Source organism: Callospermophilus lateralis, unplaced genomic scaffold (assembly GCF_048772815.1).
Source record: "Callospermophilus lateralis isolate mCalLat2 unplaced genomic scaffold, mCalLat2.hap1 Scaffold_148, whole genome shotgun sequence".
Lineage (NCBI taxonomy): Eukaryota > Metazoa > Chordata > Mammalia > Rodentia > Sciuridae > Callospermophilus > Callospermophilus lateralis.
The window spans coordinates 673898-701015 of record NW_027512614.1 but is presented as its reverse complement, the minus strand read 5'-3'; the positions used below and the strand labels follow the sequence as shown (position 1 = coordinate 701015).

Genomic DNA, 27118 nt, shown 5'->3' with positions numbered 1-27118 from the left:
TATAAATCTACTGGAGACAGCTGAGATTGTCATGTCCCAAAGTATGCCCTTGTACTCCTGGGGTAGACAGAAGTGATGAAGGTACAGAGTCTTAAGGAACTGGAAGTAATCTATAGAGCAAATTTCACTGATGTGAGAGAGTTTCTGATTTTAGTTTTAGTTAGGTAAGTTTTAGTCCTCTTACCTAATAGTACTGCCCTTGGATTTCACACTTTCCTTCCCAGCCTAGAGCTCATGGTCAGTAATTTCAGCCACATCCTCTCTGGAACAATCAGGCTTGTATTTTATACTGTCAACCTACAGCTGTTTTCTTGGGACTGCCAAGGACAGCTGTAAAAGTAAAATCAAACCAACAAAAATCCAACAACCATCACAAGACTCTGACAAATTCCACCAAGAATTAGCTCTGACTGACTTTAATCATTTCATCTTTGCAGTCCCCTGATTCCTTTATACATCTTTGTCTCCCAAAGCTGAGCCTGTGATGAGATTATTCTAGTGATTTATTAAATTTAATACCCTTAGGAAAAAATAGTGAGGGAGCAGGATAAGGCACAGAAAAGAAATACAACAAGAATGTGTTTCTCTTGCAGGTAGACTGGCTTCACCCTGCTGGCACAGCTGACTTTGGATCACTTGTTGTACCCAGTTTTTCCCAAGGAACATCACAACCTGATTTTATCATTCAGGCCTATGCTGATCTTATCCTATCAAACATTGACTATCTAATCACCAAACTCAAGGGTGTTTGCTCAGCTCAAACCTCATCTATGGCATTGGCCACCATTGGACAATCGTTAACTCCTTCTCAAACTTCTCCTACTGGGACAAAAAAACAAAAATGATATTAAGAAAATCATATGTCCCTGTTGCTTAGAGAATAATCATAGATGAAATATCATCATTTCCATTTAAAGGTGGTACTGTGATAAACCACAGTCAACAACAAAAGAAGTTGTTCAAATTCAAGAAGAACTGATTTTAGGATAACTTGCGGAACAGAACCCTTAGTGTGGTATTCATGTTTCAGTCTAGACAATGGTTCTGCATAAGAAACAAGAGGAAACCCCACCCTGTTAACACTGTGTGAAGTCAAAAGAGAAAGAATGATTAAAAGATGAAATTCATAAAATAAAAACACTTATGTATTTTGGGGGTTTTTTAGTAAAATATTATGTTATTGGACCCGGTTCTTTCTTTTAACCTCAATAAATCATCATTTGAAATTACAAAATTCATTAGATACCTGGCAGTACTCAAATAATGGTAGAAACTGGAACTATCTGACTGATTTAGGATGGAAAACAGCCAGCACATATGAGTGAAAAGTGGACCTCTGAGTTATTCTTAGCTCCCTCACCTTTGTACAAATACTCTTCTCTGTGAATCTACTCTCCAATTACATTTGCAGGTAGTAGCAGTGGTAGTGGTGGTGGTAGCAAACTGGCAAACAGGGAACTTTCACTTAGTACTTACAACAGAACAGGTACAATGATGAACACTTTGCATGAATCATTTCATATTCAAAACCAATATGGAAATTGATAAAACTCACTCTATCTTTTTAAATTAGTACAATTTCTCTAAAAAGAAAAAAAGAAGGATTAGAACCACCATATCCCACTCCTCAGTATTTACCCAAAAGAACTAAAATCATCAGGCTATAGAAATAGAACCCTAACAAGGTTTATAACAACACAATTCAAAATAGTCATCCACAACATGCGTACCAGCCCACAGGACTGTTAATGGATGACTAAATGAAGAAAACGTGGTATATATACACAATGGAGCTTTATTGAGTCATAAAAAAAATAGAAATTATGGTATTTTCTACTGAAAGCATGGAAATGGAGAACATCATGCTAAGTGAAATAAGCCAGACTCATAAAATCAAGAGTTTAAATATTTTCTATCATGTGGGGAAGCTATAGCCAAATAAGGGGGGGAAAAAGAAAATATTTTGATATAACAAAGATAAAGAAGAGATTAGTGAAATAGAAAATGATTGGTGGAGAGAAGGAAGAAATGGGAATGGGAAAGGGTTAAAATGCTGAATGGATTTTACAACATTATACTATGTGCACATATAAATATGTCACAGTGAATTTCATCTATGTATATCCATAAAGCACCATCTGCAAATAAATTTTAAAAAATTATATAATAAAATTATTTTTTAAAGTTTAGTTTTCTTATAAACACCATTTCATCCATACCTAAGGTGTGTGGCTAGGTTGTTCCTACTTTAAAATTAAAAAAAAAATTGTTCACTCCTAGAAATGAAGGCTTAGGAGAATAGGTTTTGAAAATTCAGCATTAGACACTTTTAATCCTTTATTTGTACTTGATTGTCTACTAATTCCTCATATCTGATAATAATGTTTAAGGTAGATAGCTTTACTTAGAGCAGTGTCATTTTTAAAGCTCCTTATAAGAGAATCACATGCTCTATGGCTAGAAACTTAACAAATCATCTTTAGAAGTCACCAAGAGGGACAAATGGACTTCCATAATTCCATTTTTACCCACTCCTTTTTATGGTAACTGCATTTAAAAGTCAATGTGGCTGTCACTGATCCATCTTGGCATTCTGGCTGATCCTCCATATAGTCAATCTTGCCGCTTTAAACCATCAGTATCTTCAGAGCAAGTGTGTCAAGCAATGGGAACAGGGAGTTCAGCATTTCATTGGCTGTCTAGATCAATCATTTTTTGAGCATGAATAAGTCATGCTTAAATGGATGACTTCAGCCGACATTAGGAAGCACTTGCGTGAGGAGAAGGTTGAAAAATAGAATAAATTCAGGTTTGAAGAAGCCACATTGAATTCTCCTTTAGCCAGTCTCATTTTTCCTCCTCTAGCAAGTAATAGATACACAATCATTTTAATACAAATTCTGCTTAACTCTCCTGAAACCGATTTAATGGATCAGCTTGTGATATTCTAGCAGAGAACTCATTAAGGAAATTCAAGATTCTGGAATCAGAATAGTGTTGCTGCCTTTCAGAACATGAGATGATAGATGGAAATGCTTTGCTATGCATGTTTACCAGCAGGCAGGTATATTTTATACCCTTGATCCCTAAAGAAGAACAGAAGGATTTTTTGTAACCATTAGCTTATTTCTTTGCAGTTCCATCATCAATCTGTAATTCACTTCAGGAAGTGTTTTACCTGGACATCTGTCTGAGTATTTCACTGGTATCTTTTGAAGATCACATCTTCCTATTTTTCTTACAACAGAATAATATTTTACCAAGAGCAATGGGTTATATGCTGAGGGATCTATCTACATATCTCAGTTTCGTATGTTCCATGGCATCTGATACATGCCTGCTCATACCCACCCCACATACAAAAAAAAAAAAAAAAAGAAAACTTTAACAGTTAGGAGTATAGCTGGAGATCAAGAATGAAGAAAACAAGGCATCCATGCTGCATACAGACCCCAAACTAACACAGGTAATGCTTCGGGGCATTTCCAAAATCCTGATTCAGTGTTATCTTCCTCCTAGTTTAAAATCAGTGTTGACAAGCCTGATTGAGACTTTTCCCACTTGCTATGTTTTGGAACTGAAATGTCCCTCAAAGCCTCATCTGTTGGAGATTCGAACCCCAATGCACCAATGTTCAAAGGTGGGGTTTTAGAGAAGTGACAGAATCATGAGGGCTCCTCCCCAGCGGATTAATAATCCATCGATAGCTGAGAGGACTCCCCCCAGGAGGTAATGGAAACTACAGGCAGTGAAGCTAGCCAAAGAAAGAAGCCACTGGGGGTGTACCATGGAAGAGGATTTCTGGACCAAGGCCCCTTTTTCTTTCTTAGGTTTTCTTTCTCTCTTTCCTCTCTCTCTTTTTCTCTTTCTCCTTCTCAGTTGCCATGAATTAAGGAGCTTTCTTCTGCTACATCCATCTTCCATGATGTTCTGTCTTGTCTCATATTTGAAGCAATGGATCCAGCCAAACACGGGATGAAACCTCTCACTCTGTGAGCCAAGATACCTCTTTCCTCCTTCAAGTTGTTTCCTTTCGGTGTTTGTCTTAGCAACAAAAAGGGAACTGACACACCATTCTATATCAGATTAGAAGCCCCTAACAGCAGAAGAAAACCAGGAACTGCAGTGGAAGAAAGTCTGGACTCTATTAAAGTAGACAAATTACCTAGCAGTAGGAGGAAAACTAAATGAAGTTCACAGATTATATTATATTCATATAATATCATGCTATCACAGCAAATGAACTTAATGATCCAGAGCAGGACCCAGGGAACTTTAATACCAGTAAAAGACCAGATAGTAAATGTTCAGCATTGTGAGCTGTATGGTTACTACCCCCACTCCTCAAGTCAGCTCAGATGTCACACAGGCAGCCACAGCAGACCAGGCCATGCTTCATGATAAAGATTCCAATAAAAATTATGCACAAAATCAGGCAGCACATAGTAATAAAAATAGCATACTATTGCAAAAAACAGACATGAAGACCAATGGTACAGAATAGAGGACACAGAGACAGAATGAGGACACAGAGACAAACCCACATAAATACAGTTATCTAATATTAGACAAAGGCATCAAAAACATTCATTGGAGAAAAGATAGCCCCTTCAGCAAATGATGCTGGGAAACTGGAAATCCATATGCAACAAAATAAAAATCAAACCCCTATCTCTCACCCTGCATAAAACTCAATTCAAAGTGGATCAAAGACTTAGGCATTATCACAGAGACTCTGCCCCTAATAGAAGAAAAATAGCCCCAAATTTTTACCATGTTGGCCTAGGATCTGACTTTCTTAACAGGACCTCTAAAGCACAAGAAATAAAATCAAGAATTAATTATTTTGATGGATTCAAGCTAAAAACCTTCTTTTCAGGAAAGGAAAAAATCAATAGCATGGCGTGAGAGCCTACAGGATGGGAGAAAAATCTTTACCACATGCACCTTAGAGCATTAATCTCCAGGATATATAAAAAACTCAACATCAAACAACAAATAGCCCAATCAATAAATGGGCTAAGGAACTGAACAGACACTTCACAGAAGAAATAAAATCGATCAGCAAACATATGAAAAAATGTCCAATATATCTAGAATTAGAGAAATTCAAATCAAAACTACTCTAAGATTTCTTCTCAGTCCAGTCAGAATGACAATTATCAAGAATACAAGCAACAATAAATGTTGACAAAGATTTTGGGGAAAAGGTACACTCATACACTGCTGGTAGGACTGAAAATTCGTGCAACCATTATGGAAATCAGTCTGGAAATTCCTCAGAAAACTTGGAATGGAATTACCATTTGACCCAGCTATTCCACTCTTTGGTTAATACCATAAGGACTTAAAATCAGCATACTACTATGATGCAGCCACATCACAGCAGCTGAATTCACAAGAGCCAAACTATGGAACCAACCTAGATGCCCTTCATTAGATGAAGTAGATAAAGAAAATGTGGTATATATACACAATAAAATTTTGTTCAGCCTTAAGGAAGAATGAAATTATGGCATTTGCCTGTGCATGAATGGAGCAGGAGAATATCATGCTAAATGAAATAAGCCAATCCCTAAAAACCAAAATCCAAATGTTTTCTCTGATAAGCAGATGCTAATTCACAATAAGGGGGCAGGAGCAATAGGGAACTACAGAGTTACTTTAGGCAGAGGAGAGTGAAGGAAGGATAAGGGTATGAGGAAGGACAGTAGAAGGAGTCTGGCATTATTACCCTGTGTACCCTATGATTACATGACCAGTGTGATTCTACATCATGTACAACCAGAAGAGGGAGAAGTTGTACTCCACTTATGATTGAAGTGTCAAAATGCATTATTTCGTCATGTATAACTAACAAGGACTAATAAAAACGTAAGTACAAAAAAAGAAAAACTTTTAAAAAATCAGGTGGCAGTCCACATTGAGGCCACAAGCTTTAGTATTCTGACCTCTGATGTAGATTTAGGTGAAAAATATACAGAAGTCTCAAAACAGAATTTGAAATAAAAAATGTTCCTGAGTGGAATATATAGATTGACATCACATATTTATTAAATTACAAAAAGTTACAATGCTTCAGTATATATAGTTTACAGATCCACAACACATTCTAAAAATATCAGAACATGCTTGAAACTAATAAACATACTATTCAAAATTGATTTTAAATCTGGAGGGAGAGCTTATGGGATGGAGGGGTCCAGAACATCTGTAATGATTTTTCTTACACTCTTTATTGGCTACAGAGATATTCATTTTTTCTTTCTATGCATTTTTGTACCTCAAATATGTGCATTCATTAAAGATGGGCATTTTTACTCATGTCACATGATATGCTCAGTCATTTTAATAAGAATAAAAATAAATTATGCAACTTAGTATCCGATTTTATCAATATTTTGCATGCATCAAAAAACTCATGCACATAACAATAACCATAAACTTTAAGTGAAAAATGGAAAAATTAAGTTAACTAAATACTTATTGAAAAATCTAAAAATACTTTAAATACATTCCCAGAAGGGAAAAATTAATACTTTGAGCCAAAATGCATTGATGCTTACAGTATCTTCTGTTGTAGATAATTACATGTGTGGAATATCACATCTGACTTAGGTAATAAAGTTTCTATTACATTGCAGTTTTTTTAATGTAGTCAACATTATTTACAAAATGTGTGTGTGTGTGTGTGTGTGTGTGTGTGTGTGTGTTCACATCAACTTTTCCAGAGATCCTTCCTTGACTACTCTGAATAAAGTAACTCTATAGACAATGGAATGTTCCAGGCTGACTTACCTGTGGTAAGTGCAACTATCTTCCTTAGCAGACATTTTTAGGAGTTAATCTAAAAGGCATGTGGTTTCTTAAATCATGGAATTTGCACAAGTTGTTCCAGTATTAGTTGTCCCAAGAGCCTCTTAAATACCATTACTAAGAAATACAATCAGCAGCCAAGCACTTACAAAGATATGGGGAAGAGTTCTTTTTTTCTAAATATTCAGTTCTAAGGATCATTTCTTAAAGGTATAAAATTTTATTCCCATTACTAGGAATCAGGATAACAAACTGACAGGAGTTATATCCTTGTAGGAAAAGAATAAATAAACACTTTTCATATAAGCATACGTTAAAGCAATCAATAATAGATATTTTAATTCTGAAAAAGGCTATTATGTTCACACACATATTCCCTTAGTCTTCAACTATAGATTCTACAAGCAAACAGCACCCTATTAACAATAAGCACAACAAGTACCTAAAACTTGTTTGCAATATCTTTCCCCTGTAAAAGGAAACAGGAGTTTTCTCCTTAGAGAAACATCTGCAGAATTAGAATCAGGGCAGGAACTATACCAGCTTATCTCAGAATATCTTCCAGTGCCACAAAGGAAGAAAGTATCACACACAGAGTGATAAGCCAGATAAATGACAAGAATTACAGAATATAAATGAAAGAGCTCCCAATAGCCAAAGTAGAACAATTTGAGCTAGAAAATTCAAAAAAAATAGTATTGAATTATGACCTAAAACATAAAATAAATATTCATGAGCTCATATTAATATAAAGATTGAATGAATTCATTGGGAAAACATAATAAATCACTCATAGAAAAATTCCAGATAATTTATGAAGATACTCTGCCCTCCATGAGATGAAACATCACTTCTCACTCCTTAATTCTGGACAGCTCTTAGTAACTCCATTACAAAAATATGATACAAACAGGAGATAAAAAGAGTAATTTACAGTAGAAAAACCTGACAAACACTACCTCAACTGGGTGATGGAGGTCAACATCAACTGTGAAAAGACATGTTGGTAGTCTGCACTGTTGAACTGATGTACTTAATGCTACTTGAGCTGTTTTTTTCCCCCAGGAACACATAACCCCAGTGCCTTTAAGAGAAAGATGTCAGACATGATGAAAATTGAGTGCAAAATAGTAGAGCAGCTCTCTTCAAAGCCAGGAGAGCCATTAACATCCAGGAAAGCTGAGGAACCGTTAGAACAAAGAAGATGCCAGGGAAATAGGAGAACTAAGTCTAATGAGATATCCGGGATGAGATTCTAGAAACTAAGGAATCTGAGTGAAGTGTGGACCAAACAATGTTTGATTAATAACAATTTATTTTTCTTTTGTGTGGAGGGTACTGGGGATTGAACTAAGGGGCACACGGCCACTGAGCCACTTCCCCAGCCAATTTCATATTTTATTTAGAGACAGGGTCTCACTGAGTTGCTTAGTGCCTCACTTTTTTGCTGAGGCTGGCTTTGAACTCACAATCTTCCTGACTCAGCCTCCTGAACTGCTGGGATTACAGGTGTGTACCACTGGACCTGGCACAACTTATTAATTTTAACAAATGTACCATACTAACATAAAATATTAATAATAGAAGAAACTGGGTGTGGAATACATGAGAATTTTTTGTGATATCTTTTCAATTTTTCTACTTAAGCTGTGATCAACATCAACTTTGCAGAAGATGTATTTATACAACAGTTTTAAATAAAAAGGCAGTTGAAGCCCTTAGCCTACAACCATGGAGAACAATGCTGGCCCTTCCGTACACACTCAGTAAATCTTTGTTGAATAAAAGAATGAAACTCAACCTTCACATAAAAGCATAAATTATCAACTACATGCATAACAAGTCTATGTTTGGTGCTACAAAATTTCCTTTGTGAAATTTAGATTCCTACAACCCATATGCAAATATAAATTTTAATAAACCATGTTCATCAGCAGTTGTCTTTAATGCCGGTGTTTGTGAATGTGTGCATGCACATGTGTGAATGTGGGCTGATTTCACTCTAATAGTCAGTTTGTCTGTCTTTATGTAATTCCCACATATTTTGATCACCACAGCTTTACAACAGAGCTCAGTACCTTGTGGTTCAAGGTTGCCAACATCATCTTCTGTAGTTACCTTGATTGTACTTTGCTGTTTGCCTTTCCAGACACATTTCAGAATTAGTTTAGCCTCCCCAGAAAGTGGTTTGATTGATGTTGTATTGATCCCATTGATTTGGGTTGGGGGGAACCAATGAATTTACAATGACCATCTATGACCATTAAATATCACTTCCTTATCTAATTCCTTTTCAGTAAATTTGGTTTTTATTTTTCTGTGTAGAGGCTTTGTACAACTTTCATTTGGTTATTTTCTCAGCATGTGGTATTTGTTTTCACTTTTGTTTATTTAATCCTTCTTAAATTTTACTTCCTGTAGCTGCTAGCTGGCATATGTTCTTAAACTATTTCTTACATATTGACTTTTATATCCAGCACACTGGCTAAATTCACTCTTTAATTCTGGTTGTTTGCTTATAGATTCTTTTGAAATTTTGGGTACATAGCTATGTCATCTGTGAATAATGATATTTTTTCCATATATATATATATATATATATATATATATATATATATATATATATAAATAAATAAAACATAAAACAGAGACTCAATTTTGTCTTTTTTTTCCCTCCCAATGGCAGTAATAGCTGCCTTGAAATCTTTCATTCTCATCCTTTTTCAATTCCTAATTAGACAGCAATTCCCCCCTGTTACTGTGTCTTTTGTGTTTTTTCCTTTCCCTTTCCATGGTCAATGTTGCCATGTTCTCCATCCACTCCTGTGCGGACTAGTTTGAAAGTTCTTTAATCATTCCTCCTATATCATATCTTTCTCCTACATTCATAATTGATTCTCTCATTAAGTTCTTTTTTGATGTCACATCAACTGCTTCTTCTCTGCCCCAGTATTTCACAGATTTTTACTTAGTGGAAAGTCTAATTCCTCAACCCGTATCTAAAGCTCAAAAAAAAAAAAAAAAAAAGCCTAATCCTAAATTTGCAGCTCTTTCACCTCTGAGTTGCATCAGTCCAACTGGTACTTATTTCATTTCGTCAAACTCTTTCATTTCCCTCCTATAAAACTGGGCTGTCTACTTAACTGCATATCTGTATTTTCTTTTCCCTTAAAAATATTTTATACTTTTCAAAAATGCTTATAGAGCTTCCTGTGGATCCATTGGCATTATTCCACTTGATGTTTCTCTTGTGCTAATACTGACATTTCTATGCATCATGGTTCCAAAAATCAATTGTAAGTTCCTATGACTCAGGATGAACAATATTCCATGCGTACAATGTTCCAGGCATCATAGAGACAAAGGATCTGCCTATCCTGATCGTAAATACTAACAAGTCAAATAATAACTATTTAAATAAGATGGTTTTAAATCCTGAAAAATACTTTAAGGTAAATAAACACTGTAATATGATAGAAAGGAGAAGTAACTCTGTGGTTATTAGAAAGAAAATTTCTTAGAAGGTATTTGTACCAATAACAAATGATAAGACTCACCCATGACATGAGCTTAGAGCAGAGCATTCCAAGTGAGAAGGTTCTGAGAGATGAAATGGGTTCATGTGCTGAAGGACCAGAAAGTAGAGCAGAAAATGATATTCTAGGAAGTTCATTTTCATATTGCTATGGACACATATAGTGAATGAGATGAAGTTGGAGAAGCATGCAGATCATTAAAGGGCTTGAAAGACAATGAAAGTGCTTGGATTTTTCCATAAAAGAAATGGAAGGACAATGGATGAATAAATAACATGGCAGTAACATGGTGTGTGAAACCACTATGGCTGATGTGTGAAGAAGTAACTATTCAAGAGCAAAAGTAGAGGCAGGAAGGCAAGATTTCACGTGAAATTCAGTTTTTCTGGGTGAGAGAGAATGATAGCTGGATTGGAGTGTAGGCAATGAAGATGGAGACAAGGAGATACATTTGACAGATGTTATGGAAGTGCAATATCTGGACTTGCTGATGAAATGAGTACAGGTGGATGTAGGAGCTATTTTACTGAAATGACAGGAGACTTGGAGAGGAAAGTTTGTGATGGTTATGGTTTATTTATTACAAGACTAGAAAAAAATAGATATATATATATATACACATACATATATATTTCAAATTTGCAACTGAATATAAACTAGAGTAAAAGAATTTGAATTATCCATAATAGAGGCTATTTATAATCATAAGGTGATATATCCAAATGAGAAGAGGGGCTAAAACCAGCCCCCTGAAGCATTTCAAATTTTAACACCCTGATAGGAGAGCCGTCAAGAAAAGATACCAACCAGGCGCAGCCAAAGCTGCATTAGGGAAACCAAGAGTGTGGCACACAGACAGCAATGGACGAGTGTTTGAAGCAAGAAGGAAGGGCAGACAGGTCAAAAACTACTGATAAATTAGACCAAACAAGGAGGCATTCCCACAGATTTGGGCAACATAGAGACAAATAACTTTTTTAAAGTATTTGAGATGGATGAGGTGGTACCTGTAATCTCAGTAACTCAGGAGGCCCAGGCAGGAGGATTATAAGTTCAAAGCCAGCCTCAGCAACTTAGTGAGGCCCTAAGCAACTTAGCAAGACCCTGTCTCAAAATAAAAAGTAAAGAAAAATAAAGGATTTAGTGTGTGGCTCAGTGATTCAGCACCCCTGACTTCTATTCCCCAGTACCAAAAATTACACGTATAAAAAAGGAGTTTTGAATACTTGAGATGGAAGTCAGTTTGGAATAGACTTAAAAAGGAAAGAGGTGACAAATTGGACAAGTCACAATTTTAAATTTTTTTATAAAAGGGGGAAAATATGTGGAATTAGCTGGAGCATTATGCGGAGTTAAAGGACTTTTGAGGTTTTGTGTTTTTTTGGGGGGTAGGTTACATTTCATTCATTTTAAGATGGATGTTTCTAGAATATGTCTGCATGCAGATGGGAATGACATGGTTGAATGAGAAAGACCCATGGTCTATGAGAGAAAAATATATAAGTGGGAAAATGATGTTTTAAAATACTGCTGAACTGATTTGACCTCAGCCCTTCAGGGTGATAAATAGAGCACATTCCTTATTGTCCATATTAGCAAAGAACTGGGTCAGCATGAGAGATAAAACTTGGCACAGCACCAATCCCCATGCCAATCATGACTCTCAATCTTCTCTTTTCCTTTGCCTACTAATTTATTTTACATTCATAGCTGCTAACAAGTTATGAAATATGTGTAATGTCATCCTTCTTACAGTTCCCTTATGAAATGAAACCAGTGTCTTCAAAGAGAAAATGTCCAAAATTATATAATGAAAAGAATGGAGAAACAATAAATAGTGTTAATCCACAGACTTGCAAAACAGTTTTCAAAAATATTGAAAAACATATTACACACAAAAAAATTGAAAATAAGGGCTGTTTACTGAAGAATGGACTAATTACCACTCATAGAAATTTTACAACAGACATTACTAAGGGATTGGAGAGGAAGGGAGCCTCAACCAGAAAGGTAGGACCAAGCTAGTGAAAAGATTTGATCTGGAATATCTCCCAAAGGATCGTGTACAGAAGACGCAGTCCCCAGCTGGTGGCAATAATGGGAAGTGACAGAAACTTGTAAGTGGGATTAATCAGAGAAAGTAGGCATTTGGAGTTGTCCCCTATGAGCCTGTATCTTGTCCCTGGCTCCTTCCTGCACACACCTGAATGCTGTCTCTCCACCCACCCACACACGCCAAGCTCTGTCTCCCTGCTTCCCAATCACCTTGAGGGGAGCAGTTTTGCTCCCCAACACACTCCTTGCTGTGATGCCCTGTATCCCTATAAGCCCACAGTGTTGAAGCTAAGAGATAATGGACTGAAACCTCTGAGAATCATGAGCCAAAATAAATCTTTCCTGCTTTAAGTTGCTTTCTTGATTATTTTGTCACAATGATGGAAAGGTGACTCACACAGGTGGGGAACAATGGATAAGAAGGGGACACGTGGTATAGGAAGAAAGTCGAGGGGTAGTTCATTCGGGCAGGGCATGCACATTTCTGCCAAAAGTCCCGCTACACAATTTTCAAAGCAGGACTGGGCCAGGTGAGATCAGATGGCCAGAGGGAGGCAGAGCAGCCCCAGTCTAAGCAAGGGAAGCTCCTACCAGACCATGCCGCAAACCTGGACCAAGTGTTTGAGGACAAAGAAGGCCAGGCTAGCATTCTTTCACACTTCAGGTTTCTCAGTCGTGGTCGGGGTGAACTTGAGAGCCTGTTAGAATTGGGGGCTGGCCTTGGTTTTGATGCTGACAAGGTATATGAGCCCAAATGCCTCATGTCACGTCTTTGAAATTCAGGAACATAGAGAACTGGTTTCTGAGATTGTGAGTACAGTACTCCACTCCACCTTCACCTCCCCCCAAAGAATAAAAACTTCTGCAACAAATTCTCATCATTCAATCACTCTTCTGATCAATAAATCTAACTGTTAACATTTCCTATTAACTTAACCAAAAAAAGTATTCTTTTAAATACACTGAACATTACAAATTTGGTCCTTATATACTAGAAATTATTAAATAATCACACGTTTTGCACAACAGAAGCTGAGTAGCCTTTTAGATGACTTCTTTAAAAAAACATTTATTTTTAGTTGTAGGTAGACACAATATCTTTATTTCATTCTTATGTGGTGCTGAGGTTTGAACCCAATGCCTAATGTGTACATTCTTGACATAAACAATTTTTTTAATAAAAGACATATCGTTACAATTACTATTTACTTTTTACACATCCAACTCTATTGAAGGAAGTTTTATGTTACATTTTCTAAGCACACAGATATGTGAGATCACCCTAAATTTAAAAGTAGCTTTGTATAATTAATTTAAACCCTATTTTCAACCCAAACTAAATTAAATGTATTGCATAATTATTAATTACAAGCCTTTTATTTCTGTAAAGTTTTCCTTCAAAAATTCACTTTCTGATCTGAAATTCAATGAATTAATTACATGTATTATTGTTTTAATTTTTAAAATAGACCAAAATAGACCATGTCCTGGGTCACAATATTAAGTCTTAGTAAATTCAAAAAAAAAAATCCATATGATCCCGTACTTCCTATCAGATCAAATGGAATGAAAGCAGAAATCAACAGAAACAGAAATAGTAGAAACTACATAAACACATGGAGATTGGACAATGCTCTTTTAAATGAAGAATGAATCAAAGAAGAAATGAGAGAAAAAATTCTTAGAAATAAATTATAACAGAGATACAACATCAAAATATCTGGGTCAACATGAAAGCAGTTCAAAGATGAAAAGTTGAGGCATAAGGACCTGCATTTAAAAAAAAGAGAGATCCCAAATAAATAAGCTTATGTTCCACCTCAAGGCATGATACAAGGAAGAACAAACTAATCGCCAAATCAGGAGAAGACAGGAAATAATTAAGATCAGAGCTACAATGAATAAAATTAGAATAAAAACAATATTCAGGATGAATTCAATGAAGAATTGGTTATTTTTAAAGATAAATAAAATTTACCAACCCTTATCCCAACTACCCCAAAGAAAGAGAAGACCCAAATAAACAAAGTTAGAGATGAAAAAGGACACATACCACAGATACTTCTGATATCCAGAGGATCATTAGAAACTCTTTTGAAAATTGTACTTCAACAAACTAGAAAATCTAGAAGACATTGACAAATTTCCAGACACATATGGCCTGCCCAAATTGAATCAGAAAGATATAGAAAATTTAAACAAACAAATATCAAATAATGAAATTGAGACAGCAATTGAAAACCTTTCAAAAAAGAAAAGCCCAGGACCAGATGGGTTGTCAGCTGAGTTCTATGAGAACTTTAAAGAAGAACTAATATTAGTATTTTCAAATTATTCCATGAAATTAAAATGGAAGGAACACTGTGAAATATATTCTATGATGCCAGTATAACCCTGATACCAAAACCATACAAAGATACATCAATCAAAGAAAACTAGATGCCCTTGACAAACATAGATGCAAAATTTCTCAATAAAATATTAGAAAACTATATTCAAAAACATATCAAGAAGATAATACACTATCATCAATTGAGTTTCATCCCAGGGATGCAGGGTTGATTCAACACATGCAAATCAATAAATATAATTCATTACATTATTAGAATTAAGGACAAGAATTACATAATCATCTTCATAGATGCAAAAAAAGCTTTTAATAGAATCTAGCATCCATTCATGTTAAAAATTCTGGAGAAGCTAGAGATAAAAGAAACTTACCTCAACATTATAAAAACTATAAATGACAAACCCAAATCCAACATCAGTGTGAATGGAGAATAGTTGAGAGCATTTCCTCTAAAATTGGGAACAAGTCATGTTCCACTAGACTCTCGCCACTTCTATTCAATATGATTCTCAAAACACTAACTAGAGGAATCAAACAAGAGAAGGGAATTAGAAGGATACTTCAAATAGGAAAAGAAGTCAAACTATCTTTGTTGACTGATGAATGATCCTGTGTCTAGAAGACCTAAAGAACTTCACCAGCAGACTTCTAGAGCTGATAAATAAATTCAGAAATGTTGCTACTTCTAGAAGAAAATTTAGGGTCAACACTCCATCATGTAGGTGTAGGCATTGACTTCCTCAAGAGCCTTGAAGCTCAAGGGGAGGGATGGAAAAGGAGAGAAAATGTAGAATGAAATTTTAGTATTTTGCTATGTGCATAATAAATGCACCACAATGAATTTCATCTTTATTTATATGTAGAAAGAATGAATCAAAAATTTTAAAAAATAGAAAGGATGATCAGTAGAATAGAGGAAGGTGAATGAGGGCAGAGGGGAGGAATAGAGGGCTGGGATGAACATAAACTGAAATTGAACTCCAGTCATTATTAATTTGTTGAGATGAACCCAACTACTGCATTATAATTATAATGCTCTAATAAAATATATATATAAATAAATTAAAAATAAATAAATAATAAAAAGTCTATAACATTTGATTATATTATATGTATTTTTAGGCTATAGTTTTATATTGTGTGTATGTGTGTATTTACCTAAATACTTCTATACTTTTGTGTTTTCTTATTTTGGAAATATAAATTATTAAACTGAAAAATAGTTGAAGGAAATTAATAATAATTAAACTATGTAAGTACTGTGAAAGTAGTTCTAAGAAATTTTTTAAAACCCTAAAGTTTGAAAAATGTCAACATAATTAAGGAAAATGAAAAGTTGACCATCTTTTATCAAAAACATGTTTCTTTTCATGCATCAGTGATTAAAAAGGACCAAATTCATTTTTAAAACTTATTCTGGAGTTAAGATACATTTTTATAAATGTGTTACTACTATTTAAATACCCGGAAAAAAAATTATAAAGCTAAGTAAAAAGATAATGTTGTTTTATTATGATTAATTCTTAATATATCAGGGTGACTTAAAATTATTCATCACGCTGCCACATAACACTTCAGCAGTAGACATACCTATTTAAAAAAAAAAAACTTCATATTACTGCTGTCCAATACTAAGGCTTGGGCAAAATGCTCATAAAAGCTTTCTCCAGAGAGATCAGTCAGCTGAGGTTGTGGATTGCAGTTATAGACACTCTAATATTGTCCCAATGGTTAGCCTGAAACAAAGTCAGAGTGAAAATTCAACGGACTTTGAATTTTATTTTGAAAATATAGCTTTTGCCTTCCCCCCCAAAATTGCTTATTTTACACAGAGGATTGTATTCTCAAAGAGTTGAAGGCTGAGAATTACAAATTCTCTTAATTATTTTTGGTACTGACTCAGTGGCAAGTTCAAGGACAGATGATTAACACGGGTGATAGTAACTTAGAAAATGTTAACAATAGTTCAGCCCAAACTATTTATTTTCCTGTGTCTGGTGGCTATTTATCACAAAAGATGAGGGAATCAGAATTAGACAAGATATACATCATTTAAAATTTTAGAAATTTGAGGGCTGAAGAGGACCTATAGCAAAGATTATATAACACATCCATTGTTTATAGAAACAAACAAATTAAAGCCCCAAAGTTGAAGTGCCTTACATACCCACGCACTCACACTCCTGAGGAAAATTCCAATACCTGCCTTGAAAGATAATATTTTTTCCAAATGATTCAAAGGTTCCCAAAATCTAAATTTATGTGAAATCTTTTCTTTTAAAAGAAAGTGACATTGTTCCCTATGTTTTTTTAATCCAGGTCTTCTGCTTTTCATCTGCATTTCTTTCCTAAAATGTATCCAAGAAATACAGTTTTTCTGCAAACCACTGAGGAAGAGCAGCAGGACTAAGGGGGACACTTCACAACGGTATTGGAGACTCTCAGGCTGCTCTCTTAATAGCCTTCTGCTGGACACCTTTGTGGCTGCAGTGTTTTGGTCTTCATTACACCTGAGAGAAAAGTGCTCCTATTTCTGCAGATGTTCTTTCAGCCATCTCATAAGCTGTAGAGTTTATTTTTAAAAAATAATACATACCTATAGAATATAATTCTGATCATAAAAGCAATAATTCATGATTATTATAGAAAACCTAGAAAGAAAAACAGGAAAGATAATAAAAATCAATTACAATCTCATTTCTCCAAGAAATGACTGATTACATTGTCATAATCCATTCCCACTCCCTCTAACCTTTAGCTGTAGTTTTGAATCCACATGTTTCTGGGATATCAGATAATCCTTCAGTTCCTAAAGTGGTGGCCATTCAGTGCACATCCCATGCCCATGGCTAGAGTGATTGTTTGGAGTAAAACTGCACCTTCCAGATCCACTGAACAAATACTTTAAACATAAAGGGTGTAGCTTATTATCATGTTTATTCCTAATATTTCCCAATCTAATTTTTTTATTTGTTTTTGGTATTTTAACAAAGAACTTTCCATACATATAAATGTTCTCTTTAGAATTTTGACATTTCTTTTATGCTTAAGAGGCCATTGCCTTTTAGAAAGGACCATATCACTTTTTTTGTTTGTTTTCCTAGGTTTTATGCCATCATTGTTTGTATGTAAAAAAAATTAATGTTAATTCTGAAAGTAGGTAAGAGACTGACTGTAAGAAGTACTCTTACGTCTATAGTCACTAAGGTCATTCTTCTTCTCTTTGTTAATTCCTAATTTATTTAACATTCACCCTAAACGTGTTCATTGTGTTCATTCTGTGTGATGAACACCACAGTGGATACAAAGAGTGTCCTGTGAGAATAAAATCAGGGTTTTAGTAAGACTTCTCAAAAATATCTTGTGGAGAATACTGGGAGAAAATTTTTTTCCCCTGTGGATGGAGATATTAGGAAAGACAGAAGGAGCCAGTGTCTATGCAGAAGGGCAGTAAGGTGTTGAAAGAAGACATTGAAGAGAGTGACTCAGAGGTTCAAGGAGGGAGCAATGCAAACAAAATGATGTGCCTTTCCTGGGACTTCAGACACAGGAGAAGGAGCAGATCAGACTAGAGAGATGGAAGTCACCCAATACAAAGACCTTGAAATATGCATACATAAGATGCTCACAATTTGTGCCAGAATGAGCCCCTCCAATGTGGTTAAGGAATTATGCCATCAAGTTCTTTTGTTTGGTTTTTGCTTTTTTAAGACTGAGAATTGACAATATTTTTAAGTTTAGTGGAAGAAAATAAGGTACTCTGGCCTCTATTAGCTGTCAAAGAAACTTCCTATGATAGATAAATGGGACCACACCTACAATTTTCTAATCTCAAAAATAACAAAAAATCTAAACATCACTCTAGAGACAATCACTACATTGTCCATCCTTCCAATTTGACAGAATACAAAAGAGCCAAAAATTCTGGACCTTCCTACTCAGAGACAGAAAAAGTTCTTCTAAGTGTAAGGAGGGATTAGTCAACTATAAGCAGGAAGCAAGAAGAGTGATGGACAGGGTTTGCTCCTCCTCCATCTAGGTCCCAAAAGAGTCCCAAATGCTATATTTAAATTTTAGCTCAAAGACTAGTCTTCCTTTATATTTTTAACTGGTTCTTAGGCTTTTAGTTTTATCTTTGGATGTCTACTTTGTATTCTCAAAATGGGCTTTTGGATGCTGTGAAACTAAATTTGAGCTTAAAGTGAACTATTTTCTCTGTTGCATTAATTTTCTCTACCCATTCCTTCCATAGTTTAAATCATGTTGTTCTTTGTGGCTCCTCCTGGGGACAAAGTAAACTTCATACAGTCAGTTTACAGCCCCTGATAATAATTTCTGGAAGTATGGATCCATCCCCTTGTGATTTTCATATATGTAGGAAAATCAGATCCAGACATAATAATAATGATCTCTGTATTATTTTTACATGAAATGTTGATATTCTGCTGTCATAGTGGCTTGAAATGCCTGGAAATAATTCATTTTATAATATCAAATATTGGGTTGGGGATATAGCTCAGTGGTAGAGTGCTTGCCTCGCATGCACAAGGCCCTGGTTTCAATCCCCAGCACCACAAATTATATATATATATATATATATATAAAAAATATTGGAAATAAGAGAGTATTACATTAACTATGGCAGGTGGAGCAAGATGTCCAGATATAACTAAAGTCTTTATTTGAACTAAATCCAAATATAGAATCCCATTGAATATGTGACCCCTAGCTTTTTATGGTCAGCCTATTGTTTGAATGAAAAATTACCTCATTTAAACATAGTTCCAGGTAATGTTTTTCTTGACTTTTATACAATGAAGTGTTTTACTGCTGCTGCTGGTGGATCAGGTACAAATTCTCAAATCAATGTGCTCAGCATTTTTGGAGGAACTAATTCACTTTTCATAGAGCTACAATCATATAAATTTATACTCAAGCATTAAATACCTAGAAATATCTATTCTGTGATACTTATCTAATATGGTAAATTAATATTTTTATCTAGCTCAATCATTTGAACACTCTTGTTATAACAAAAACAAACTGTTCAAAAATATTAATTGTTAGAAGTATTTTAATAAGTAGATATAGTTCATACTGAACATTATGATAGATTAATAAATAAGTATAGACAGAATTTGATTAGACATTAGTTTATAATCAAACTTAAGTAATTTTCTGATAAAATAAGGAAACATTTATTAAACTGCATAAAAAAGTAAATCTAGGGTAAACTTCAGAAGAACAAGATGCATATCTTGAAACAAACATCCACATAAATAATATTTGAGCAAGTAAATCTGAAAATGATTTCACTGTTTAAAAAATAATAATGCCTTGTGGTTATTTCAAAATATTTAAGTCAAATATCTGAAAACAATAGTAAAATAAATGAGATGAGAAATGGAAGCTATATTTTGTGCAAATTTCTTACCCTACTGTGGAGTTGTGCAACACTGTTTGGAAACAGACTTATAAGTTAAGATGTATACTAACGTGTTTACAAAACCATTGTAACAAATGAAAAATAACAAGGTATAGTTAGTTATGACAGGAAGCAGAAATAAATCATGAGAAAATAAATATAGAAGAAGACAAGAAAAGTTGGAACAAAGAATATGGGACATATACAAAACCAGTAAAAACTATAGGATTAAATCAAATCATATTAATGATTACATTAAATATAAATGGTCTAAGCCCTGAATAAAAATATGAAAATGTCAATTTGAATTAAAAAGCTAACAACACCTATATGTTACCTAATAGAAACAGCGATTAAATATAAGGACAGAACTAGGATGTGAGTATAAAGATGTGGCAAAATTAATATAAGGGTAGTAATTTTAAAGAGGAACCATGACCAGGGACAGAGGGCATTTCATAGACATAAAACAATGAATTACCAAAAGAACATGCAAATCTCATGTTTAAGTGCATTTAGAAAAAGAGCTTTAGCTGGGGATGGTGGCCCACATCTCTAACCCCAGTGACTCAGGAGGCTGAGGCAGGGGGAACACGTGTTTGAGGTCAGCCTGAACAACTTAGCTACACCCTATCTCAAAATAATTTTTTAAAGGACCCTCAGTGGGAGGGTTCTTGTCTACCAGGTGTAAGATACTTGAAATTAAATTTTTAATAAAGTAACACATCATTACTAATTTAAGTACATAAGAATGCAGTTAGTTTAATGTTTGAAAATTAAACAATATAATTCACCAAATAAAGATTTTTAAGTTTTAAATTGCTTTCTAAAAATAATAGAAAATAGAAACCATTGGAAAAAATTCTAAAATTATCACAGTAAAAATATTGTAGTAAACCAGAATTAGAAATAACTTCCTGAAACTGAAAAATGAGATCAACAGAAAGCCCACAGCTATTATTATATGCAATAATGAAAGAACACATGATTTTTGCTTAGAAACTGGAGCAAACCACAGGTACCAGCTCCCACTACTCTTGGGCAACATAGTATGGGAGAGTCCAGTTATTGTCATAAAGTAAGAAAAACTAAATCAAGTTAATTGTCTTCATTCACAGATGAATTATTATGTAGAAAATCCTTAAGATTCTAGTCCAAAAAGGACAAACTAATCAATAACTTAAAAGGTTATATAGATCTACATATTAATGATGAGCAAACAGGAAATGCTTTTTCTTTAAAGTATCATTATAATAACATCAATAAATTGAAAACATTTTGTTTAATAAAACACCTCAAGTCTAGACACTGAAAACTACAATAATTTGCAAAACTGATGCCATTCAAAAATTAGATCTCCATAGAAAAGTAAGTGAAGCTAGATTCTCACTTGCCACATACACAAATCTATTCTAGACCTAAATATAAAACCTATGACCAGAAAATTTACAGATGAAAATGGGACAAACAACTATGGAATCTTTGATTATACAAAACTTTATTAAATGGATCACTAAGCATAAATCATAAAAAGTGATAATTGACATTGAAATGAAAAATTCTCACTCCTCAAAATACTTTTAAGAAAATGACCTGCAAACCACACATCAGAAGAATAAGTTTGTAAATCACATCTGATAAAAGACTTATATCCAAAATATAGAAACTCTTACAACTCAATAATCAAAAGGCAATTTCAATTTTTTTTAACTTTTAAAGAGTTTCAATTATCGTTTTTACCAAGAAAATATATGAAATACCTATTAGAGAATAAAAAGATGATCTACTTCATTTGTCATTAGGAATTGCAAATTCAAAGCTCAATAAAATATTATTGCCCATTAGAATGGTTTTTAAAAAGAAAAAAAATTATAACAGTAAGTGGTGGAGAAGATGTGAAGAAGAGACATCCATTCATTGAAACTAAGATGTCATTACTGCAAGATGAATAGTAAATCTGACATAAACAAGAAAATAAGTAGAGAAGCATGATAGAGTAGTAATAGGGATGTAAGCCACACATTCCGAGAACCCTGGGAGTGAAGACAGACATCCAGGGTCCTGGATCTTTAAACCATACCAATCAATACTGTGACTTAGCTACCAGTATGCTCACCTTGGCATCCCCTGGAAGCTTGTGGATTCCTGTTAGGTACTCTTGGATTTAAGTGTGGCTTACCTTGTATGCCAATCTTTTAATTGCACACATGATGCTTTGAGTGAAGACTGACCTAATTTGGAATCTTTCTTCATATTTATTCCTCATTTTGCTATCACTGTTCTCATTTGTAGGATACAAGTAATTTTTAATAACTGCATCACTTATTCCCCCTACTCAAAACATCTGGTTAAAAGTAGAAATTGCCAATGAGAAATGAAGTAAAACTTTATCAGTAATGTTTGAAGTTTTCCAGGTCTGGACAGCACCTGACCTAACTCTTTGGATATGGTGAACTTGTTGGTAATATAGTCTTAATTCTGGGAAAGTTTTGATTAATTGCACTTCATTCTCTACTCTTTCCCATCATGAAAAAAACAAATACACATTAGCTGTTTCTTTTATCATTTCTTTGCCTTATGAGAGATTAAAGTTTTACTTGGGCCACCAAATAATGAAGAAGGTTTTACTGAGTGAGAATAATTCTTTAAGTGCCAAGGAGGGTTCTAACATCTATGCTTTCAAACCTCAACTAGTATCTCATACTGGTTCCTCTTTCCCTAATCTGATTTGCTACTGAATTATTCAGAGTTTTCCAAAGAAGCAGAACCAATAGAAAATGAATGTATAGACTTATGAGAGATTTATCATGAGAACTGGCCCTCACACAGTGATGGAGGCTGAGAAATCCCAGGATTTGCCTTCAGCAACCCTTAGTACAAAAGTTGGTTGTGAAGCTCCACCTAAGTTCCCCAGCTCAACACCCTGATACAACTCAGTTCACAGCTGCAGACCTGAAAACAGGGAGTGTGAGGAGGGCACTGGTTATGTCCTGGAGTCTGAAGGCCCGAGGACCAGGAGTTCTGATATCCCAGCACATATGAAGAAGGTAACCTAGCTCAAGAGAGAGAATAAACTGCCCTGTAATTTCTAACCAAAGTGCCAGTGAACAGTATGATGTCACCCATATTGGTGAGGGGGTAATCTTCTCTACTGAGTCTTCTGAATAAACTACTAATCTCTTCCAGGAATATCCTCACAGACACACCCTGACATAATGCTCTAACAGTGACGTGGGTGAGCATTCCTGAGCCCAGTCAAATTGACACAAAATTACCCATGGTAGGCAGCGTTTGAGACATTCAGAACGACCTTTAACAAATGAGTTAATAAGTGATCTAATTTTCCATTCCATGACATTTTTCACTCCTGTTGTAGGATCTGCTTTGCTTTTCAAAACCTGTGTTCAGTTGTGTTCATCATGTGTCTTCTTGAAGTCACACTCAGAAATAGCACCGAGAAATCCCGATATGGAAGTGGTACCCTAAAGCATACATATGGCCTGATGAGGGTGTATTCCTATGCATTCCTTCTCAGTAAACACAGTACATAAGCATAGACATGATCATATGTCACTGAAGATTTCTCATTTCTCAAATACATAATTCAATTCCTTGTATCTAAAATCCTAGTTATTAAAGCTATATATTCTTATGTAATGAGTTTCTCACATTTGGCTGAAAATTTCTTGTTATTTCTAAAATTACACATGGGAAGTATGTTTCTATCTTTATTGTCACCTTGCTCCACATAAGTATATGTCCAAGATGATGCATTAAGGGATTATGCTAATTAAAAATTAAATGAAGACTTTAAGTTCACATAGAAATTGCCCAGATTGGTGGCGACATAACCTGAATCTGCAGGCAGCGTCAATTCCTGTTGTTAGGAGTCCCTGTTTTGGTAACCATTGAAATTATAACTAGGCATCTTTGGATTTCATGATAATTCTGTGTAGGGGAGACCCTTGTTGCCCACAGTTCTGTCATTCTCAATAAAAGAAATTCTCAAATTCTTTGAAGAAACCCAAACAGGTGGGGTAATTGGCATGGGAGTCAAGAAGGAGCCTGGGAAGAGAGCAAAAGGGAAAAGAAGGTCTTGCCTGCCTCCATCCCCAGACTTCGCTAAGGTCCTGCTCATGTGGTGCTTCTGACATGGGGTAGAGGTGGAAAGCAGAGGAGTTTGGGGAGCTTTGGGAGTCATTCCATCTGGCTCAGGGAAGACAGAGTGGGAGTGAGACGGGATTCCACGTGAACATCCCCCTCCCGCTCCTCCTGTTCTCCTCCTTCTGTCACCTGTCCATCACTGGCCTGTCCTGAGCGCCTCTCTCCTTATTCTGGTAGACATTTGTGTCGATAAGGTATACAGCAGAATGCTGGGGAGACTGTGTCTCAGAAGTCATCATGAAGCAGAGCTTTAAAAGGGAAAATGGCAGATAATTCACTTAGCTAGGATATGTGATTTCAACCAGAAAATGAGTGCAATTAACTGATCAAAAGAGGAAGGCCAAATGGGAGCAAGTCGGAGGGAAAGAAAGGATGCAGATGTCATTTCTCTCTCTCCTAAGGCATGCTTCCTAAGTGCACCCGGGAGCCTTGCTCAAGGAAGTTCTCATTACTATAAGAAACTCCACCTACGTAAACTGAGTTCGTGCATACCTACACACACATACATCTTTCCAAGATTTCTAATGTGCTTATGAATATCAGATGCCACAGGAAGGTAGTGAAGTAATATCTGAAGACATTTCCAATTCCATTTGAAAAGGATATACATTGTGAGAATCATAAAAATAAAACACAAAGGAAACTATGCTTATCAGAATCTCTCTATTTGCTCACTTGAGTCCTGAATACACATGCAGTCCTTCCACAGGGCAAGCTGGGGAAATCAATACTGTAAATGAAATCCCATTGGCATCCTTTTTCTCATCTCAGCTGCCGTGTGAGCGAAGACTGGTAATACCTCGATAAATAATGCCAAGCTTCAGTCACTTTTACCCTCGTCCCAAACAGATGAGCAATTTCTGAAAAGCAACTGTAGAAGATGCACTTTTACCTCTTCATCAAAAACGTATAAAAATGAAATATACTGTGATATTTATTACCATGTGGATTATAAACCACCATGTTGATCCAGTACAAATGGCTTTTTTCTCGGTGGTTTCGACCTTCAAAAGTGATGATGTGAAAAGCCCTAGACTTTATGACAGCTTAACTAGAAATACATTACAACTGCTATATTAATATGTAGTTGTGGCTTTGCTAAAAAGTTTGAATATGAAAAGAAACTCTGAACCTGTGCTCTGCTATAAACTTTAAATATGCACAAAGATATGTTCACAAAGCAGCAGGAGGAGGCTGAGATAATGTTTATATGAAATGATGCTGCCCCTTCTTCTCAGCCTTAAACCTTCAAGGTAGTTTTTACATTACATAAATTCAATATTAGCAATTGAATGACTTGTATCATTTTTCACACAGCAAATTAAAAAAGCTGGCCAGGAGTATGCAATTGTACATAGGTGCATCATGCATGGTACGGATACCTTTACATTCCTGTATTTGTCAACTCATGAATCCCTAAGCATAGATATATTGAGGATCTGTAATAAATCAATCAGTGAGCAAATGCTGAGTAGCAAAAAACTGATGGGTATTGACATATTATTTTGAAAGTAGAAAATTTATTTCCCCTATGCTCCTTCATATGCATAAATATTGTGGTGCTACATTTTTAATAACTGATTTAATACCTAAAAGTCAGTTTGGTCAATGTTTTGGCTTTAAGTGGACACAATTTTTCCCTGTCATGTAACTGCTGCTGTGGTACATACCAAAATAATATTGTACTGGCTCTTAAATTAATTTTTTTTGCAAATATTCTAAGACAGAAACATAACCTATTCTTTTCTGAGGGTGGAGGTGGGCATGCATTCTGTGTGGAGCATGCACTCCGGAGCACAGCACACATTTAAGGACCCAATATCTTTATCCATTCTAGCAGCTTCATTAGTTTTGTAAATCATCTAAATAACAGAAACTAGAAGGGAACAAATTAGGTTAATTGTTGTATCATTGCATATTTTTAATGTTTTTTTTAACACAGTCTGCAATTGGTGGTTAGGAGTGCTAATTAAAAATTAAAAAAAGATAATATCAATGACTTATCCTTAAAGGAAGATCAGCAACCAAAAGGGCAAGGAATATCCAGGTTGTTCATTTGGTTGGGGAAGGTGGTCTACAACAGCATGAAACAAAATTAGCATGCCATGAATTCCGGGTGAAGGGAAGAAAGCAATTGGATGAGCATTTGGAAGTTACCTACCATGTCATATAATTAATGCTGGGGTTTTTTAATATATTATTTCAATTAATTCCCTCCAAAATTTTCAAATAAAGATAAAAGTAATAGTCACCTGGTTTTAGATGAAAATAACTTGCCCAAAGGTAACACAGCTGGTACTTTTGGAGATTTCAACCCTGTCCATCTGAAGAGCTTCAAAGAGAAGGAGGCCAGTTGCTTCTCCTGGCTCTAGATAGGCTCAGACAGGAAGAGAGAGGGAACCTCATTTTTTAATGCATGTGCTATGTATGACAGAACAAATTAAGAAAGGAAAATTATAGTAACCCAATGATAATGTTTGAGAAGAAAGAGGCTAAGATAATAATTCTTCCAAATTTAAATTATTTTATTCTGATTTGTCTTTAATACTCTATGCTTTATAATTATTTTTTTCTTTGAAGTCATTCGTTAAACAGGGTTTCAGCTGAATCATTGCTAATCTATTCTGTGATGACTAGAACTACTTAATATGCTAAGATCTATAACGAATCTGTCCAGTGTTATAGCCCCTAGGTAGATGTGGCTATTTAAATTGATACATAAATTAATTAATGGAAGGCCAAATTGAAAATTCAGTTCCTACTTCACAAAAG

The 27118-nt window shown here is 35.0% G+C and overlaps 1 long non-coding RNA gene across 1 annotated transcript in view; it reads right to left on the bottom strand.

Moving 5' to 3' along the window:
* LOC143387592 (uncharacterized) overlaps positions 1-27118 on the bottom strand; it is a 103768-nt gene that overhangs the window by 50778 nt on the left and 25872 nt on the right. The gene's annotated exons all lie outside the window — the stretch shown is intronic.